Source organism: Tamandua tetradactyla, chromosome 26, assembly GCF_023851605.1.
Source record: "Tamandua tetradactyla isolate mTamTet1 chromosome 26, mTamTet1.pri, whole genome shotgun sequence".
Classification (NCBI taxonomy): Eukaryota; Metazoa; Chordata; class Mammalia; order Pilosa; family Myrmecophagidae; genus Tamandua; species Tamandua tetradactyla.
In genome coordinates this window covers 1,857,878-1,878,910 of record NC_135352.1, presented here as the reverse complement: position 1 = coordinate 1,878,910, position 21,033 = coordinate 1,857,878, and positions in this window count along the sequence as shown.

The window sequence follows — 21,033 nt, the reverse complement described above, 5'->3', positions numbered from 1 at the left end:
GTGGTAGTGTCAAATGATACAGCCACTTTGATAGACACTTTGAGAATTCCTCAGAAAAACTAAACATTGGGTTGCCATATGATGCATCATTTCTGCTATTCTTAGCTACCAAGAAGATCTGAGAGCAGGGACATGAACAGACATTTGCATGCTGATGTTCATAGTGACATTGTTCACAGTTGCCACAAAATGCAAATAATACAAATGCCTATTAAATGTTAAATGGATAAACAAAATGTGATATAGACATATGATGGAATATTATGCAGTAGTAGAAGAAATGAGGCCCTGAAGCATGTGAAAACATAAATGAATCTTGAGGATATAATGCTGAGTAAAATAAGTGAGACACAAAAGAACACATATTGCATGATTTCACTAACATGAACCAACTAAAATGTGTAAACTCAGAGTCTTAAAATGTAGAATATATGATGGCTAGAAAGATATGTGGGGATGATAACCTAGTATGTTTGGAATGAATCATGAGTTTGAACATAAAATGTTTGGCACTAGATGTGGGGTGATGGTAGCTTATTAGTGGGAATATAAGGAATAGTCCTGTATTTTAGGTGATTTTGGTTGAAAAACATTGTTTAGAGTCATGTATATCATTGATTTGTGCTACAAATTTAAATAAATACTTGTATGAACTAGTACAGATACATGACACTTGTACAAAATGTTAATAATAGAGTGGTAGGTGGGGGAAGAGTGCCTATTGTGTAGACTGTAGTTAACAGCAATAGCTTGAACTTCTCCATCAATAGGGGAGATGGAGGATATAATGTGTGTCTAACTGATAATTTTCCTTTAAGGGTAGTAAAAATGATTAAAAAGTAAGTGTGATGATGGTTACACAACTAAGTGATGGCACTGTGAGATACTGGTGCATAATTTGGATGGAATATATGATAAATGAATATATCATAATAAAATCTGAAAAACATAATAATGTGGGATAAGGGATATGAGAAGATTTTTAAAAATTCTTATTTGTTTACTGGAGTAATGAAAATTTTCTAAAATTGGTCATGGGTATGTGTGCACAATTATGTCATGATACTGTGATTCAATGATTGTGCATTTTGGAAAAGTTGATTGCTTTGTGAATATATTTCAATAAAAGTGCATTAAAATTATATTTTAATAAAATATCTGAAAAGGGGAAGAGAGAAATGAAACAAAATAAAGTGTCAATGGCTGAGAGATTTCAAACAGAATTGAGAAGTTATCCTGGAGGTTATTTTTACACATTTTATAGATATCCCTTTTTTAGTTTAAGGTGTATTAGGGAGACTAGAGGGGCCTGCCTGAAACTATAGAGCTGTGTTGCAGTAGCCACAGCTACCACATTGATATAGCTTTTGCAATGTGACTATGTGATTGTGAAAACTGTGTGCCTGATGCTCCTTTTATACATGGTATGGGCAGATGAGTAATATCATATGGATTAAAAGCAAACAAATAATAAGGGGAAGAAATGTTCAAAAGTAATAGATGGGTACATAGGGGAAAGTGTACCTATACAAATTATGGACTATGGTTAACAGTAATATTTTAATATCCTTTTATTAACAGTTAACAAATGTACCACACCAATATTATCAGTCAATGGGTGGGGGTGGGTAATAAGTAGTATGGGAGGATTTGGGTTTTATTTTTTATTTTTATTTCCTTTCTGGAGTAATGAAAATGTTCCAAAATTGATCATGGGTATGTACGCACAACTACATGACCATACTGTGAGTCAGTGATTGTATACTTCAGATGGTCTGTATGGTGTGTGAGTGTATTTTAACAAAATCATATTAAAATTAACAAATAAATTATTAGATTTTGATTTTTAAAAATTAATGACAACAATAGTGAAAAATCCAGTTAGAAAATGGGCAAAATACATGAACAGATATTTTGCCAAAAAAGATATACAAATGGAAAATAAATATTTGAAAGTATTTTCCACATCATTAGCCATCAATGAAATACAGATTTAAATCACAGTGGGTAATCATAAGATATTTTAGAATGGTTATAATTTTTTTTGCAGATTTTTTTTTCGCATGGACAGGCACCAAGAATCATACCTTGGTCTCCAGTATGGCAGGCAAGAATTCTGCCACTGAGGCACTGTCACACTGCACAAAATGGTTTTAATTTAAAATAAAATATCACAAGTAACAAGGATACAAGCAATGACACAGATATGGGAAACACTGCAACATTTATACCTTGCTGTTGAGAATATAAAATGCAAAAAGTACTCTGAAAAATAGTCCAGCAGTTTCTGGCAAAACTAAATGTACAATTACATACAATTCAACAAGTTCACTCCTAGGCATTTCTCCTGGAGAAATGAAGACTTAAAAAAATCTTATATGTGGATATTTATAGCAACTTTATTCATACTAGTGAAATACTGGAAAAAAACACAGATGTCCATCAACAGATGAATGGATAAACAAACTGTGATACTTACATAGTTTGGTGTGTATTCAACAGTAAAAAGTTAGGCAATGTAAACACACAAAACTGTTTATATATGTTTCAAAGGAATTAAGCTGAGTACAAAAGCAAATCTCAAAAAGTGTGATAAAGTTGCAGATCATTTTTGAAATTACAAAATTTTAGAAATTAAAAAAAATTATTTGTTGCCATTCATTAGTGACACACAAGAAGGTAGTGGGAAGGTGGTAATTGTGGTTGTAAAACAGCAATACAAAGAATCTTTGTAGTGATTCATCTGTTCATTTCTTAGTTGTGATGGTGAGTACACAAATCTGCACACTTTCCAAAATTGTATAGAACTCAAGTTGTCCATTCAAAATTAGTTTATAAATTAAATAGAATGCTAATAAAGGTTCAAATGAGCTTTTCTGTTGAACTATACAAATCAACTTAAATTTCATATGAATATAAAAACACATAAGATTAGCAAGGAAAACACTGGATAGGATGAGTTTGGGGGGAGGGCTTGCTATAACAAATGTTAAAAATACTGCAAAGACTATATTTAATAAGTTGAGATATTGGTGCATCATTGAGAGCAGAAGGAAAGGGTTGTGAACGGAAGGGAAGGAAAGGAAAAGAAAGAGAAGGGAAGAACAGAACATATATCTAGAAATAAAGCCTATTGCAAATAGAAGTTTAATAAATGATAAATGTGGTAATGCAAATCACCAGGGGAAAATATTATTTAAATAAGTGGCATTATAATAATTTTGTAGTCATTTTCCAGAAATATAATTAGATCCCTCATGCCCACCACAAGCAAGAACAGACTAATAAATCAAAAGCAAATATATCAGAAACCTAAATGTAAAAATTGATATGATGGAAATATGAAGCAAATGAATTTAAGCACTCCTTTATAATGAAGGAATATGGAAAGTTATTCTAAGAATTTCTATATGCAATAGAAGAATAATTAGGTATTTAATTTAAATGCATTGGGGAAACCCCATAAACAAAGGCAAAAGACACATAATAATTTGAGAATAAATTGTTGCAATTTATGGTATAGATAACTGATATAATTAATATTCAAAAATAATTAAATGATCAAAAATCATATAAGGAAAATGGGCAAAATATATAGCAGATAACTCATAAAATCATATATAAAAATAGACCTTAGGTACATTTAAAATGTATTTAATTAAAATTATATTTTAGGGCAGGCCATGGTGGCTCAGCAGGCAGAGTCCTTGCCTGCCACTTCGGGGACCTGGGTTTGATTCCCAGTGCCTGCCCACGAGAAAAAAAAAGTAAAAAAATTATATTTTAGTTTCTTAGACTGCTCCAAACAAATATCATGAGATGATTTGGCTTAAACATTGAAAATTTATTTGTTCAGTATTGAGGCCAGGAACATGTCCAAATCAAGGCCTCAACATGTATGCCCCACAATGTACCTTTCCAGGGCTTTCTGTTGGCAGCTTTTGATTCTTAGCTTGTCACAACATAGGTTACAAGGCAGCATTTCCTGGTCTCTTCCTTCTATTTTGGGATTCCTTGATTTCAGCTACTGGCTTCTTCATCTTTGACTTTCTCTGCCTGTGTCTGAAGTTCATTCTTTTTAAAGGGCTTTCGTTACAGAATTAACCCCAACCTGATTGAGGTGGTACACAACTTAACTGCAGTAACCTCATCAGTAGTTCCTACTTAAAATGGTTTGACACTCACAGGAAAGGATTAGGCTTAATATGTTTGTCTGGGGTACATACAGCTTCAAACCACCAAATAGCATTGAATTAAAATAAGCAAAGTTATGCTTTCATCAACTGAAACAAATATACAACCGGTGCATGGTGTTAGCAGGGTGGTAAAAGAAAACCTGTATTTGATGCATGATTTTTGCTGTAAACCCACATCTCTAATTTTAAAAAAGTGCTGAATGTCACCTAAATAAGATAAATGGAAATTAAACTTACCAAGACACCACTCTCACTTGTGAGATAGGCAAAAATTCAAAATATTGACAATATGTTCTCTTGATGAGACTGTGAAAAAACAGGCATTCTCCCTCATTGCTAATGATGTGAAATGATGCAACTCCATTTGGGAAATTGGGGATATATCTAGCAAAACTACCTATGCATCAACCCAACAATTTCACTTCAAATCTGAAGATACATCTCTAACCATATGAAAATGCCTATGTATGAGGTTATTCATTTAAATTACATTTATACTGTGATTCTAATAAATATTGTAAAACCTCAATTTCCAGGGTGAAGAGATTGTTTAAGTAAACTGCAGTACATTGACATAATGGAAATACTATGCAAATACAAAAAATTGAAGTAAAACAGTAACTGATGAATATATATTAAAGGACAAAAAGCTTATATAATATGCTCACTTTTATTTTGGAAAAAATGAACAGAGAGAAAGCATATTTGTTCATATCTACTAACAGAAACACAGGAAATACAAGTTAAAAAAATTATAAATTACATGCAGTGGGTTGTGAGTTGGGAGAGGGTGAAAGATAAAAGGGAGGAAGTAGCCCTTAGAAGAGCATACCTTTTTGTATAGTTTTGGCATGTGGAGCATGTCAATGTCCTACATACTCATAAATATGAAATAAAATAATTAAATAAGTATGAGGTTGGGACAGTAAGCCATAAAATTGAAAGCAATATAAAGCAAATAAACATAATCATAATTCAAATTAATATCACAGAATACTGAATGTGGAAAAGAGAATAAAGGATAAAAGAACCAACCCGATAGGTAATGAGCATATTGCTCTAACATATTTAATCACTTTGGGGTGGGTTGGACTACAGGAGAATTGCAAACAAATTCTGAACTATTTTTACTAAGTTTACTTTTTAAAATATTATGGGTGAAGCAATTATGACAATACTTTAGATGTATAATGATAGAGCAAAAATGAAATGTGCTGTTGGGAGCCAGGTTTTTCATTGAAGAAGAAGGTGCATATGAAATTTAATTGGGCAATGCAAGAGAGAAACTACACTAGGCTGGACTGAACTTGGAGATTTCAAACACATTTCTAAATATCTATACATGTGTAACTGTGCATATGTGAACATATGTGTGTATTTGCAATTGCATTTATGTGTATGTATGTGTGTAAATATATGCATGTATTTCTTACCTCCACCAAAAGTGTCTAGAAGTGAAAGACTTCAAAAGTGCTGTGAACACCTGATGTCCAGATCTCAGTCTCTAATAGGAATCAATTTAAGGAATCAAGGCTCTGTGGAAAAATGGCTAATAACATGGCTTTGGAAGAGTTGGTACAACAATGTTCCTTATAATTTTTTTTAGCAAATGGCCTGAATATTTTGATAACCTATTAGTAGATGTATATGTGTGTGACTAAAAATAATTTTATTTTGCCCTAACATTTGTACAAAAATTATTTGTAGATGCATTTTTGAATTTGTTGTTATATTCTCTCGTTTTTTGTAGATAGAAAGTTAAATATTGGCGATTCCAAATGGTTTAACATAATTTTTCAAACATTTATTTTCCCCCATGAAACATCTATTCTTCTTTCTTTTATAAGTAATTTTTATTTTCTCTTGTGTACTTTTAGAGTTTTCTTTTCCATGTGTCACCATGTTGTTTTACCTTGGGTTTGTCTGTGTGGTTATGTGCTTTAGTTCCCTCTGCTAAAATAAATTCCACACAATAAGAGCTTAAATAATGGAAATTTACTGGTTAACAGTAATGAGGCTAGAAGAAATCCAAAATTGAGGTGTCATCATGGTGATGTTTCTCCCTGAAGATTGTGACATTTGAGGACTTGCTGGTGGTAATCCTTAGTCCTTGGATTTTCTGTCATAATATAATGTACATGGTGGCATCTTTTTCTTTCTCTTCAGGTTCCATTGACTTCCAGTTTCTGACTTCACATTGTGATTTCTCTATGGTCTTCTCTATAGGGTCTCCAGTCATAGGATTCAGGCGGTGCACATCTTAACTGAAGGAACCTTATCAAATGGTCCTACTACCATTCATTCATAATTAACATTTTAGAATGGATTAACATTTTAGAACATTTGTATTCTTGGGTAAATATCTCTAGCCACCAAAGTCTGATATTATTTATCTAGCTCAAGACTTAATATATATATTTCTTAAAGTTTATAACTACATCTTTCAATTGTTAAAAAAATAGACTCATTTTTTCCCCATATTTTTACTACTCACTACATCAGGAAGACCTTATCATTTTATGTTCCATAACCATTAATTGCTTTTCAAAATTAATCTCTTTTACTTTTCTTGGGGAAAAATGGTTAATATCAGGGCTGTAGAAGAGTAAACACACCAATATTATTTAGAACTTTTTTCAGCAGATGCCTAAAAATAAATATCTCTCAGTATGTGTATATATGCTCTCTGTGTAAATTCCTCACATTAATTGTTCAGTTTACTAATCCTTTGTTTCTTGCTTTGTCTTCCATTGAATTTATCAGGTTCTGTTTTTAATTTAATATTTAAAATGAACTTTAATTTGATCATTGACTGCCATTTTTTAAATTCAGAGTTTGATATGACAGGGACGATAGCCAGCATAATATGTGGGATTGGAAAGAAATTCAAAGTCAGAGAGAGAAGTGAAAAACTACATAATGGATGAAATGATGGCTTTAGGTATATTATGACCAGATGTTATTAAATTGGGGAAGCTATATGTTGACTAGCTAGAAGCACAACACCCTAATGACTGGTTTGGAAAACATATTTGGTCTCTTCTGGTTGGAAGTGCATCAAAAGCAGGGCATAGATTAGGGAAATTGACAGTTTGTACCAAATTTTGACTGAATGCATCAACTATTGCAGATTATGGGTCACAGTTCTAGTGCTACATATGGTGTGACCATTGTCCAAGTATATATTTATGCTGTCAAAACATAATGAATCTCAGTTATTGAATAAACATTTGTACAGAGATTCATTATGAAGAATTAGTTATTGAATAAACATTTGTACAAATTCTTCATTTAAAATAGCCTCCTTGGTAGAGGTAATATTCTAAAAGTTAAAATATTGAATATGTAAATTTCTTAATATCAGCAAAGTATTTTTGATGAGTATTTGAAAAAATTGAAGCTAAATACCTCAGAGCTATATTTCAATCAATTGGGATGTTTTGCAAAAGGCCTCTTCAAATTGAAATCCTATATGTAAATATAATTCTTATAGAAAGAAATATGGCCTATAGTATCAACAGTCACTTCCAACATGAAAAAATTAGAATGATCATAACCTAAATACCTTTAAGGAGTGGGAGAAGGATCAAACGTGATGGTAGAGTTATACAGAGAAGATTGGGCTCACCAAATATTTGAGTGCTGAATCATAATACTGACATTTATTTTAACCTTCAGTATCTTAGAGCAACTAGAAAAAAAACCCATACTAAACTCTGAAATCTTTTCTAAAATTAATTGTTGTGAAATGTTTTGAAAGTTATTGCTTTTGTGTATATTTGTTATTTAAAGAGAAGGAAGACTATTACAGAGAAGACAGGATTTAACAAATGAGTATAACTGCTGAATCATTATACTGATATTTCTTTTGGTCTCCAGGGTTTTGGAGCAGCTAGATGAAAAAATGAAACTGTAACCCATATCAAACTTTAAAATCTATTCTATAACTACTTGTTAAAGTTTACTTGCAAATTTATTGCTTTTTTGTATACAAATTATATTTCATAATGCAAAATGTTAAAAAAAAAATCTGTCGCCCACATCTAGGTTCCAGGCACCTGCATGTTTCACAGTAATAGCTTCCCAACAGATCATCTAATTTGCATTCTGTCTTCAAAAGTAGTGCCAAATAAGAAAAACAAATCCAGACTTGGCCATGGAGGACTGCATTCAAAGGGGTAATTGCAAATGGGGGAAAGAGGAGATATCAATAAGGAGAAATTTCTGCTCATAAGATCTGAAAGCATCTCAAGAATGAAGAAAAAATGATTTTTCTTTATAGAAAGAAGAGAAGAGATTAGAAAAGTTTGTTTGGGGAAATGGGATGAAAGGTAGTGTGATAAAGATAGTCAGTCAGGTAATATTTTACACTGCAATCAACCTATTCTTTGGGGGTGAAGGAGAATGTGAGTGATTAAAAAAGGGTTGCCAACTTTGTGAATCATCCATAGAAAAGGATGGAACCAATTAACCGATCAAAATGAACTATTTACCATTAGGCACCACCCTGGAGATAAGGAAGAGGGAGGGAAGTAAGTGAAGCAAAGCAACAAAAGCCAATGGCTCCAATGTAAGGGACCTCTCACCATCCATATTCCTTTAATTTCAGGAATGTCCACATGCTCCCTTCTCTGCATGTGTACATAATGTTTCTGACCTCCATTCTCTGAGAAAAGTGAGGTATTGTATGCTGGCTCAGTTAGAGGATAGGCCAAATTTTAGAATCCTGTGAAGAAGGATTGAAGCTTAATAAAACAGTGATTAGTGAACAAACATTGTGTTCTCATTGATTGGTGGAGACAGTTCAGGTAATTATTTTCTGGCAAACAAAGGGAATTTGGAGGTATTGTTTTAAGTAAATCAGGAATCATGTGTGGCTCACCTAAACTATATATAGGAGAGGGTGTTCTTTGCATAAATCTTCCAGAACACCAAACTGTTGGTTATTTAACTATTGCTGTTTTCCAGGATCACAGGGCTCAGATAAAGTTGAACACTCCATACTCCTCAGAAATGAACACTAAAGATTTAGAAATAATTATTAGTTTCAAAATGATTTTCTCTTCTCAATATCTTATTCTACATCTTGTTTCATGTTTATTTATTAATATGAAAATCAAGTTTTCCAGTAATCCAATACCACAATGTTTCATTCCCTATACCAAAAAGAATTTCATTTTCAACAATGAATACACTGCTTTCTACTTCTAGGACACTTAATGATTTTTTTCTACTTTAGTCCTTCATGTTTGGTGCTAAATTATGGAATAATGTTCTCTTTTCTGTTCCCAAATATTATATCCTAAGTTAATCTCACAGTTTTTACTACATGCATCTAAGTCAATGTGTATATTTTGAATACAAGATAAATGTACAATGTAAGTGACACTATATTTTGGGTAACACCCCTTAATGGCATAAAACTCTTTCAAAATAATTTGTGATGTGATTCTCAAGTACTAATCAGCATGGAAACGTAAAATTGAAATGACAGCTTTACAAATGATTGTGAATTGCTTATACTTTCATTTTTATTCAGGAAACTACAAAGAAGAAACAAAAATTAACTGAGTAGGGCTGACATACCAACAGCACTTTGCAGTGCTAATTAAGACCCCTGCCTCTTTGGGAAAGGAGGAACTGTGATAAGCACATCAGGCTGGCAGCAATAAGTCTGCATATCTTCAATAGATAGGCCCAATCATACACAGACATGGCAAATTTTCCCCAATTATGTCCTCAAGTAGTCTTTCTAACCCCTTACTCCTCTCTTCCTCTTCAGGGACAGTAATAATTCTTATATTTATGCACTTTATTTTGCCCATCATTTCCCTGAGATCCAATTCAAATTTTTACAATTTTTTTCCATTTCCTCTTTTGTATTTTCAAAATTAGTTGCAAATTGTTCAACTTAACTGAAAGATGCTATGATTATAAACAAAAATACACCTCATAGTAGAGCCCCAAAATGCATGAATCAAAAACTCCCAAAATTGAAGGGAGAAACTGGTGATTCTACATTACTAGTAGGAGATTTTAACACATCACTTTCCATTATGGATCAGACATCTAATCATGAAATCAATAAAGAAGTGTAGAACATGAATTTAACACTAAACCAACTATCTAACAGACACATATAGAACACTATCCACCACACAAACAGTATTCTTGAGTACGCATGAACATTTTTCATGGTAGATCATATGTTCAATCACAAAACAAGTTCTAATAAATTGAGAAATATGGAAATCATATAGTACATATCCTCTGACTACAAGCCAAATAATGTATATTTTCCAAGTACAATGGAAATCTATAATAGAGTAAAAATGGAAACTCACAAATAAAGCACACTCCTTTACCTACCATGCAGGAGATTCAGGTTCAATTCCCAGTCCATGCACTTCCCCAAAAAACAAACAATTAAAACAAACAGAAAAACAAAGCAAAATTTAATTCAACTAATGTTGCTGCAATAATGAGATATTCACATGGAAAATAATAATAAAATGTGACACCACCATACAGCATACAAAAAATTAGCATACTCTTCACTAAATGGATGATGATAAAATCAGAAGCAAAATTAAAAAATATCTCAAGGCAAATGAAAATGAAAATATAGCATCCCCAAATTTATGTAATTCAGTGAAGGCAATGCAAGAGGGAAGTTTATAGCTCAAACTTGTACTAAAGGACAAAGACTTCAAATCAGGGACCTAACCTCAAAACTTGAAGAAATATGAAAAGAATAGCAAACTAAACTCAATGTGAGCAGAAGGAAAGAAGTAACAAAGATTAGAGCAGAGATAAATGGAAAACAAAAGAAATGGAATCAACAAAGCAAAAAGTTGGCTCTTTGAAAGGCTCTTAAATTTGGGACACCTTTAACCAAGCTGACAAATAAGGAAAAAAGCACAAATAACAAAAATCATAATTGAAAAGGGGGATGCTATCCTGGGCCTGTACAAAGTAAAAGAAATTTAAGGGGGTGCTGTGAAAAAAATCAATAAATTAGATAACATAGATGAAGTGGACAAATACTTAGAAACATACAATCTACTTACTCTGGCTCAGGAAGAAATAGAAGAAATAAATGAACACATTATCATAAATGGATTAAATTAGTAATCTAAATCTTCCTAAAAAAAAAAGCCCAGAACCATTTTCACAAGGGAAAACTAACAAACATTCCATAAGTACTTAACTCCAATTCTGCTCCATCTTCAAAAAAATGAAGAGGAGGGAACACTCTCTCAATCTTTCTACAGTGGTAATTTCATTATCACACCAAAGCTGAACAAAATTATTAAAAAAATGAAAACTACAGAACAACATCTCTTATGGAAATAGTTTTAAAAGTCCTTAATAAAATATAAGCAAATCTCAATTTGCTAAAATGCATACTTAAGAATCCCTACTTAACATCTTAGTCAATGGTGAAATACTGCATGCTTTCCTTCTAAGATCAGGAACTGAGGAAGGTTGCTCATTGTCATCATTGTTATTCAACATTGTACTGCAAGTTCTTGCCCCAGCACTTAACCAAGAAAAAGTAAGACACTGAAGTTTGAAATTAAGTAAAATTTTCCCTATTCACAAAGGATATGATCCTATACATAGAAAATTCTGAAAATTCCACAGCAAATTTCTTGGACTAATAAATTTATTCAACAAAGTAGCAGGGTACAAGATCCTTGTGCAAAACTCAGTACTGTTTTTATACACAATCAATGTTTGGGAGAAGAATATAAAAAGAGAATTCCACTCATAATAGCAACTAAGAGAGTCAAGTATTGAGGTAGAAATAAATCCTACCTTGGATGTAAAGGTCTTCTACACAGATAACTAGAGAACATTGCTAAGACAAATTAAGTAAGACTTAAGGAAATGGAAGGAAATTCTGTGTTAATTGATTGGTAGACTAAGTATTGTAAAGATATCAGTATTATCAAAATTAGTTTATAGCATCAACAAACAAAATTTCCACAACTTTTTTTGCACAAATGGAAAATCCAATCATTAAACTTTCTGTTTTGATGCAATTTTATTTAGAAAGATTCACATACCAAACAGTCCATTGAAAGTATGAAACAATGGCTCACAGTATCATTGCATAGTTCTGCATTCATCATCACAATCCCTTTTAGAACATTTTCATTATTCCAAAATAAAAAAGCAAAACTTCTTATAAAATTTATTCTCTTTCAGTATTGATCTCTAGTTTTGAAGTATATTTGCTACTGTGGATGAAAGAATATTAAGGTATTACTGGTAATCATACCATTGCCCACCCTCCTTCATTTTTAAGCTTTTCAATGTTTAATATATTTTTTATTAAGATAACTTTGTGCACTTATAGTCCATCAGACTGCACATCCAACACCTCACTGTATCATAACACATTGTGCATTCATCAATGTGATCATTTTTAGAACACTTCTATTATCCCAGAAAAAGAAATAAAAGGAAAAAACTCATACATCCATATGCTTTGATGTGATCAATAGTACTTCAAATTACCAATTTTCTTTACCCCATACCCTATTATTTATTTATTCTTGTCCTTATTTTTTACTCATATGTCATTGTCCTGGATAAAGGGATCATCAGCCATGATGTTTTCACAATTGTACACTCACATTTTTTAAAAAACATTTTTATTGACAAATCTTCACGCACACAATCCATACATGGTGTACAATGAATGGTTGCGAATATAATCACATAGTTGTGGATTAATCACCATGATCATTTTTAAAACATTTGCAACATTCCAGAAAAAGAAATAAAAAATAAAAAGTAAAACTCATATACCTCATACCCCTTATTGCTCCCTCTTATTGACCACTAGTTTTTCATTCTCATTTATTTTACCCCCTTATAACCCTTATTATTTATTTTTTTTTCCTTTTTCTTTCATTCATCTGTCCTAACCTGGATAAAAGGTGTATCAGACAGAAGGTTTTCATAGTCACACAGTTACATAGTAAAAACTATATAGTTAAACAAGCATCTCCAAGAATCAAGGCCACTATAACACAGCTCAAAAGTTTCAGGTACTTTCCTCCATGCAGTCTAATATACCATAAACTAAAAAGGATATCTACATAATACATTAAAAAAACAAGATAACCTCTTCACTCTATTTGAAATCTATCAGCCATTGACACTTAATTTTTTTCTCTTTTCTCTCACTCCTCTGTTGATCAAGAACGTTTTCTCAAAAATTGATGCCAAGACCTGGCTTATCACAGGATTTTTGTTCCATAATGCCTGTGAGATTTACACTACTGAGAGTCATGTCCCACATTGGGGGGTGAAGGGCAGTGTGTGTTCTCTTGCCATGATGGCTTAGAGAGAGAGGCCACATCTGGGCACTGAAACTTTATTTTGTCTCATTTCTTTCTTACCCATTTTGGTAAAGAAGATTTTCTCAATCCCATGATGCCAGGTCCCAGCTCATCCTGGGAGTTCTTTCCCATATTGCTAGGAATATTTACACCCTTGGGAGTAATGTTCCATATAAGGGGGGAAATAATGATTTTACTTGCAGAGATGGGCTTATATAGAGAAAGGTCACACCTGAGCAACAAAAGAGGTCTTCTGGAAGTAACTCCTAGGCATAAGCATAGGAAGGCTTAGCTTCTCCATTACATAAAGTTTGCAAGAGCAAGCTTCAAGATGAAAGGCCTGATAGTGTCACTAATGTTTGAGACAGTATCAGTATTGTCCCTGGTGGTAAAGATTAATAGTTCAAATTTTTTCTCCTATCCCTCAAATGACTTTGCCACTATTTTTTCATTATTTGCTTAACATTCTCTTGTTTGTGTCTGGGCCTTAAATTAAGCTATGCAGGATACAAATCCTGATTCCCATTCTGGGTTCCATGTGTTTGGGTTGTTTAAATGAGTTACCAGACACATTAAGATAGAATATGTGCCACAGAAAATTTAAGTTTTAGACAAAATAAACCTCATTTCTTCTGGCCTCATAGAGTAAATGAAGTTCTAACATACAGACACTGTCATCCTTACCTCTGTTTTCTAACTCAGCTTCATCCTGATCCAGTCCTCTGGGTTGGGTCCTGATCTCTCTCAGTTCCTGATCTCTTTTTTATTTTTTTAACAGTTGATGTGTGTAGTAATACCTACTTATGTCTATGACATTTCCACCCTGAACAAGCCTGATGTTGTCCAAAAGAAACTTTTAATATTTGTAATGTTGATCTCAGTCATCTCACTGCAAGTTCACTAATACATATTTCCATATTTTAACCACCAGTGTTACTTGGACAAGCGTGACTTTCATCTTCTTATTTCCAGCACATTCCCCCACAACTTAGCATGGTTAGTCATATTCACAATTATAGGTTACCATCACCTCTTTCCATTAACAAACATTTAATTTTAAACTAGTTAAATATTCTGCACATATTCAGCAATCATTCCACACTCTCCTTCCCAGTGACTGCACCATTTTATGTTCTTTCAGCAGTAAATAAATGTTTGCATTTTTCCACGTTCCCTCCAACTCTTGTAGTTTCCTGTTTGTTTAATTGTGGCTATGCTAGTAAATGTGAAATGTTATCACATTGTGGTTTTGGTTTTCATTTCTTAATAGCTAATGAAGATGAGCATCTTTTCATGTGTTTTTGGCTATTTGTATTTCCTCTGGAAAAATGTCTATTCATGTATTTTGCCTATATTTGTTGGGTTGTTTGTCTTTTTAAGTTGAGTTTTAGGATTTATATTCTGGATAGCTAAGCCTTATTAGATATGTAGATTTCAAATCTTTTCTCCTATTGTTTTAGCTGTCTTTTTCACTCTTTTGACAAAGTCCACTGAAATAAAAAAGTGTTAAATTTTGAGGAGTCCTCATTTATCTGGCTTTTTTATTTCCCAATGATCAAATTTATATGGCACAGAAGGGGTGGTGTACAGCTCACCTTCTTTAAAAGGAAGAATGAAATTGGAGTACTCAAACTTCTTTATCATAAAATGTATTACAAAGACAGAGTAAACAAACAGCATAATTCTTCTGCAAGGGAGACATATGGAAACATGTAATTGAATTGACAGCTTAGAAATTCACTTTCATATTTATGGCCTACTGATTTTCAACAAGGTGGCAATGACTACTAAATTGGGAAAGAATACACTGTTCAAATATTGGTGCTGAGAAAACCAAATTTCCATTTGCAAGAAAATAATAAAGAAGAACCGTACATCAGACCATATACAAAACTCACTTTAAAATGGATCACAGGATTTTAATTTAAGTTCTAGAACTATCAAGCTCCCAGAAGAATATAAAGAGAAGCATCTTCAAGACTTTGCGTTAGTCAATGGTTTCTTAGACTTTGCATCCAATGCTTATGCAATAAAAAGAGAAATAAATAAGTGGGATATCATACTAACTAAAACTTTTCTTTCCTCAAATGAATTTATCATGAAAGTAAAATGGCTTCTTACATGATGGGAGAACTGTTTTGGAAATCATATACCCAATAATGGATTAACATCCACAACATATAAAGAAATCCCTCAGTTTAAAAAAAGAGGATAAATAACTCAATTAAAAGGGGACAAAAGATTTTGAAAGACATTTCTATAAAGAAAATACACTAATGACCAGAAAACACATGATAAGATGCTCAACATCACTTGCTGTCAAGGTAATACAAATCAAAACCATTAAATACCACTTCACACAGATTAAAATCTCTGCTATTAAACATATAACAGGAAATAAGTGTTGGAGAGGATATGGAGAAATAGAAACACTTATCCATTGCTGTTGGCAACATAAAATGGTGCAGCCAATATGGAAGACAGTTGAGATTAATAAGAATTCTAAATATAGAAGTACCATTTGACCTGGAATTCCAGAACTTGGTATATACCCAAAATAATTGAAAGCACAGACTTAAAAGATAGTTAGTTGCACATTTATCTTCATAGCAGTACTATTAACAATTGTCAAAAAATGAAAACAACCTATGCCCATCAATGAATGAAAGATAAATAAAGTGTAGTACACACATACAATGGATTATAAAACCAAAAAAAATAGAGTGAAGTTCTTATGTGTGTGATACCATGTCTGATTCTGGAAGTTACCATGATGAGTGAAATAAACCAAACACAAAAGGGCAAATACTGTATGATCTAACTCATTTGAAATGATTAAACAAGCAAGCTCAGAGAGCCATAATCTATAATATCAGTTACAAGGGCACACATTAGGAATAAAGAATGGAAAGTTAAGGCATAAAATGTACAGGGTTCTTATTTTGAATGGTGGAAATGTTCATATACTAGATGATGTTTATGGTAGAACAACTTTGGTGAGTGTGATTAACATCAACACAATGCATAATCTGACTATGATTGAAAGCTGAGATGTTCAAATATATATAAGGTAACTGAAAAACTTTTTAATAAAATCTGTAAAACTACACTCCACAAGCAGTGAAACCTACTTCAAACCATTTACTTGAACAATACAATTATGAAAATGTAATATCTTAAATTTTAACAATTGTTCTACAGCATTGCATTTTTGGGGGTGAGGTGCTGTATGGATTTCATTCATTATTTTTCTGTAAAGCCATAACTTTTCTGATTATAAAAAAGGAAATCACTTTCAAAAGGAAAGAATGAGGGTGAGCAGCTGTGGCTTAGTAGCAGGGTTCTCACCTACCATGCTGGAGACCTGAGTTCAATTCCTGGTACCTGCTCATGTTGAGAAAAAAAAAAGAATAAAATTCAGACCATGAGAGAGAAAGCCATTGGAACTTGGAAACGGAAATCAATGAGACACAGAAGAAAAGGAAGACACTAGGAGATACTGTAATGTGACAAGCTAAGAACCAAGGGTTGTCAACAGGAATCACTGATATGGTGTTGAGGAGAATGCATTGCCTTAATGATGCCTTGATTTGGACATTTTCTGGCCTCAGACCATAAACTAATAAGTTTCCTTGGTTTAAGGTAATCCATTTCATTGTATTTGCTTAAGCAGTTTAGAATACTGAAACAGTCACCTGCCCTAAACTGCATAAAACACTGTTAACTGTACAGAAAGAAAAACTCCATTTTTATTTCCACAACCAGAATATCCAATCTTCAAATCAGAGATACTTTTCCACTCATAGTAAAGACAGGAATTCTACAGAGAAGGAATTGAGTTTTTCCAATACCAGAATTCAGGTGAACTCTAAGAATGTGTGCTTAATTAATGACAAGGAGGAGTAAGTAATATTTTCTAAAATGTAGGTGTCCATTTTAACATTTTACTTAGTGGCCCATTTCCTGTACCTCCTCTTTAATGGGTTCTCCCTCTGTTTACCTTCTCAAAATAATATTTTTAAAATACTTATACTTCACTCTTGAAAATCTTTTCTAATTGTCAATAAAATATGAAGTGTTCTACTTCCTAAAGTATTCCCTAATTTGATATTCTTTCAAAGTTAAATGTCATATTTGAGAAAATTATAGGGCTGTGTGGGTCTTTTCAACATTTTCACATCCCTAATGCTAGTCTAGCAGTTAATTGCTTTTTTCCAATTGTTTTAGGCAAGAAAAGTGGTCTTAAAATAGAAGAAATGCTATCTATGCAGCATAACTGCAGGAAAGACACATTCACCATCATGTCATTGGTAAGCTTCTTCCAAATAGAACGTGGTAATGGAAAAACTAGGAGTTTTTTTATAATCATTTAAGTGTAATGAAGTTGGATTTCAGTGCTAATATAGAAAAGTTATGTAATGGTGTGAATTCAAAGACAAATTAATTGAACTCAGAAGTATAGCCTATGATTTTATAAAAAGATAATCACATGAACATGGCTCATATTCTCAGTTTTGTAATATCACAAAGTCTTCAAAATTAAATGACATATATCTACAGTTGGGATGTTATAAAAGAGAAGATCCCTGTGGATGCAGAATAACATCCTAAGTATCTAACAAGGGTAAAATTTTAATTGGAAGATGTCAATGAATTTTTGTCCACAAGTAATATTTATATGAATTCATTTTTATGGGTAAATTTTGTGGTATCTCCTCTACTTCACAGAGGCAGAGTTCCTATATTAAAAAAATACCATTGTATATAGTTAATTGCCAGATGATCTTACTTACATATCTAAAGTGAATCAACAGGTCATAACACCCAGTGGAAAGAAACCATACCACAACAATCTCATTGGAAAAGCCTTCAGTGACCATTCATCTGTTAGTAAACAAAAGCAAGTATGCACCAGAAATAAATCATTTGAACATCATCAAATTAATAAATCTTTTACAAAAAATCTGGCCTTACACATTACAATGAATTGGACACTGGACTGAAACCAAATGAATACCGTATATGTAGAAAGGCTTCACTCTGCAATCTTCCAAAAGATGACATGAAGGAAACACTGGAGAGAAAAGATATGAATTCCACATATGTGGAAAAGCCATCATCCATTGTTCTATGTTTAGTCAATGTGAGAGGAGTCACACTGAAGAGAAACCATATGAATGCCACCTATGTGAAAAAGCCTGCCCTCAGTGTTCTAACCTGAGACAACATGAGAGATCCCACACTGAAGAGAAACCATATGAATTCCATCAATGTGGGAAAGTGTTCCCTCATTTTTGTCAACCTTGAGCTCATGAGAGAACTCAGACTGGAAACTGTATGAATGCCATCTTTGTGGGAAAGCTTTCTCTTGCTATACTTACCTGACACAACATATGAGAGCTCACACTGGAGAGAAACAGTATGAATGCCATCTTTATGGGAGAGCCTTTGCTCAATGTTCTGCCCTCAGACATGACAGAATTCACAGTGGAGAGTGACTGCTCTAGTTTTGCTAGCTTCCTGAATGCAACACACCAGAGATGGGTTGGCTTTTAATAAAAAGGGGATTTGTTTCATTAGTTCTTCAGAGGAAAGGCAGCTAACCTTCAACTGAGATTCTTTCTCATGCGGGAAGGCACAGGGCAATCTCTGCTGGCCTTCTCTCCAGGCCTCTCAGTTCCAACAACTTTCCCAGGGTGATCCTTTTCTGCATATCCAAAGGCCTGGGCTGAGCTGTGAGTCCTGAGATGAGGTGTGCTGAGCTGCTTGGGCTGTACTACATTGAGCTCTCTCATTTTAGCACCAGCCAATTGAATCTACCATTATTCATTGCAGCAGGCATGCCTCCTAGTCAGCTGTAGATGTAATAAGCAACAGGTGAGGTTCACGTGCCATTGGCTCATGTCCACAGCAACTTCACCTAGGCAAGTTGACGCCTGAATCTAACTACCACAGTGACCCTATGAATATCACCTTGACTAAAGCCTTCACTTATCATTTTACCTTTAAAAAGCATGAAAGAATTTACTCTTTAGAGATACCATAAGAATATCCTCTAAGTGGGGAAGCCTTAGTTTATTTATGTAACCTTAGACAACATGACAGGACCAAAACTGGAGAGTAACCCTCTGAATGCCATATTTATGAAAGGCTTCAGTCACCATTGTGAAATTAGATGACATAAAATAATGCAAAGTAAAAATATTTTGTATTTGGAAGAGATTTCAGCCCTTGAGTGAAACTAAAAATGCTAGAAAACTCATACACTGAAAAAAATTACTGTAATAAATCTGGTACAGCATTTAGTCACCCTGAATATTGTGTCAATCTAATCCAATTTATATTGTAACACATCAGTGTAACTGTCACATATATATAAAAGCCTTTAGTAGTTGGTCATACAATATAAAGGTCATACAATATTATTGTATTGTCATACAATAATACAATAACATATATTATTGATGTGGAACTGTTTACATTGATTGTCCCACTTGATACAGAGAAAAGTCATTATCAGAAGATGAAACCCCTTGAAATAATGCCAGATAATATAAGCTGGAGATGTTACTCATGAACTATCACACAAACTTTTTTATAAAACAGCACTTGTTGGGCAAGTATGAATTCACACTGTATAAAATTTATTGGGGTCATGAATGAAAGCATGTCTTCAGAGATCCCTAATTCCTTAGTGTTAATATGTTTATGCAGAGGAAGTGACAATTCTAAAGTCAACTTAGATAAATGTTCTGCTGTATTTCACCTCAGAAAATTCACAGTATTAAATAAAATCCTTTATTTTGGCCCTTTCATAGTCAATTCAGTAAAGAGGCAAGAATTTTGAACATAATTTAATTGTTAAAATTATGTGGTATAACAGTGAAGTGTCATTGGTACTAAATTGAACAATGAATTTTGACAAAAATAAAATGAAGTGAAATTAATTCAATCAGCATTTTCATATTTGTAAGGAATAGATATTGTTGCTGAAAATCTGGTATGCTGGGCTAATACTGGTTTTGCTTTCATGCAGTTCTAAACAAAAATATTTGAATCAATCATAAAATACTTGGAATGTTAACTCAAAATTATTTTTATCTATTATTTTTATATATATTTTCATTTCCATGATGCAAATAAACTAAGATAAATAAAAAACATTTAGAAATAAAGTCTTATGGCACACAAGTACTTCTCATTTAAAGTAACATTTCAGGTGGCAGGGCATGACAGCGGTTTTGTGATGTGTGGAATTTAGTTGTCATCTAGAGAAGCTGGTAAATAGCCACAAGCATCTGGAGCAAATGTTTGCATGACATCCATGTGAAGACACATCATTCACAAATCTGAAATGTTTGGAAGGAGTGAGATCATGCACAACTTTAAGAAAAGACCCAAACACTTGAGGTTTGCACATTGTACCTACTGGCAGAGCAGGTTGTAGGAGACACTTCCTTTGGGAAGAATATACCACTTCT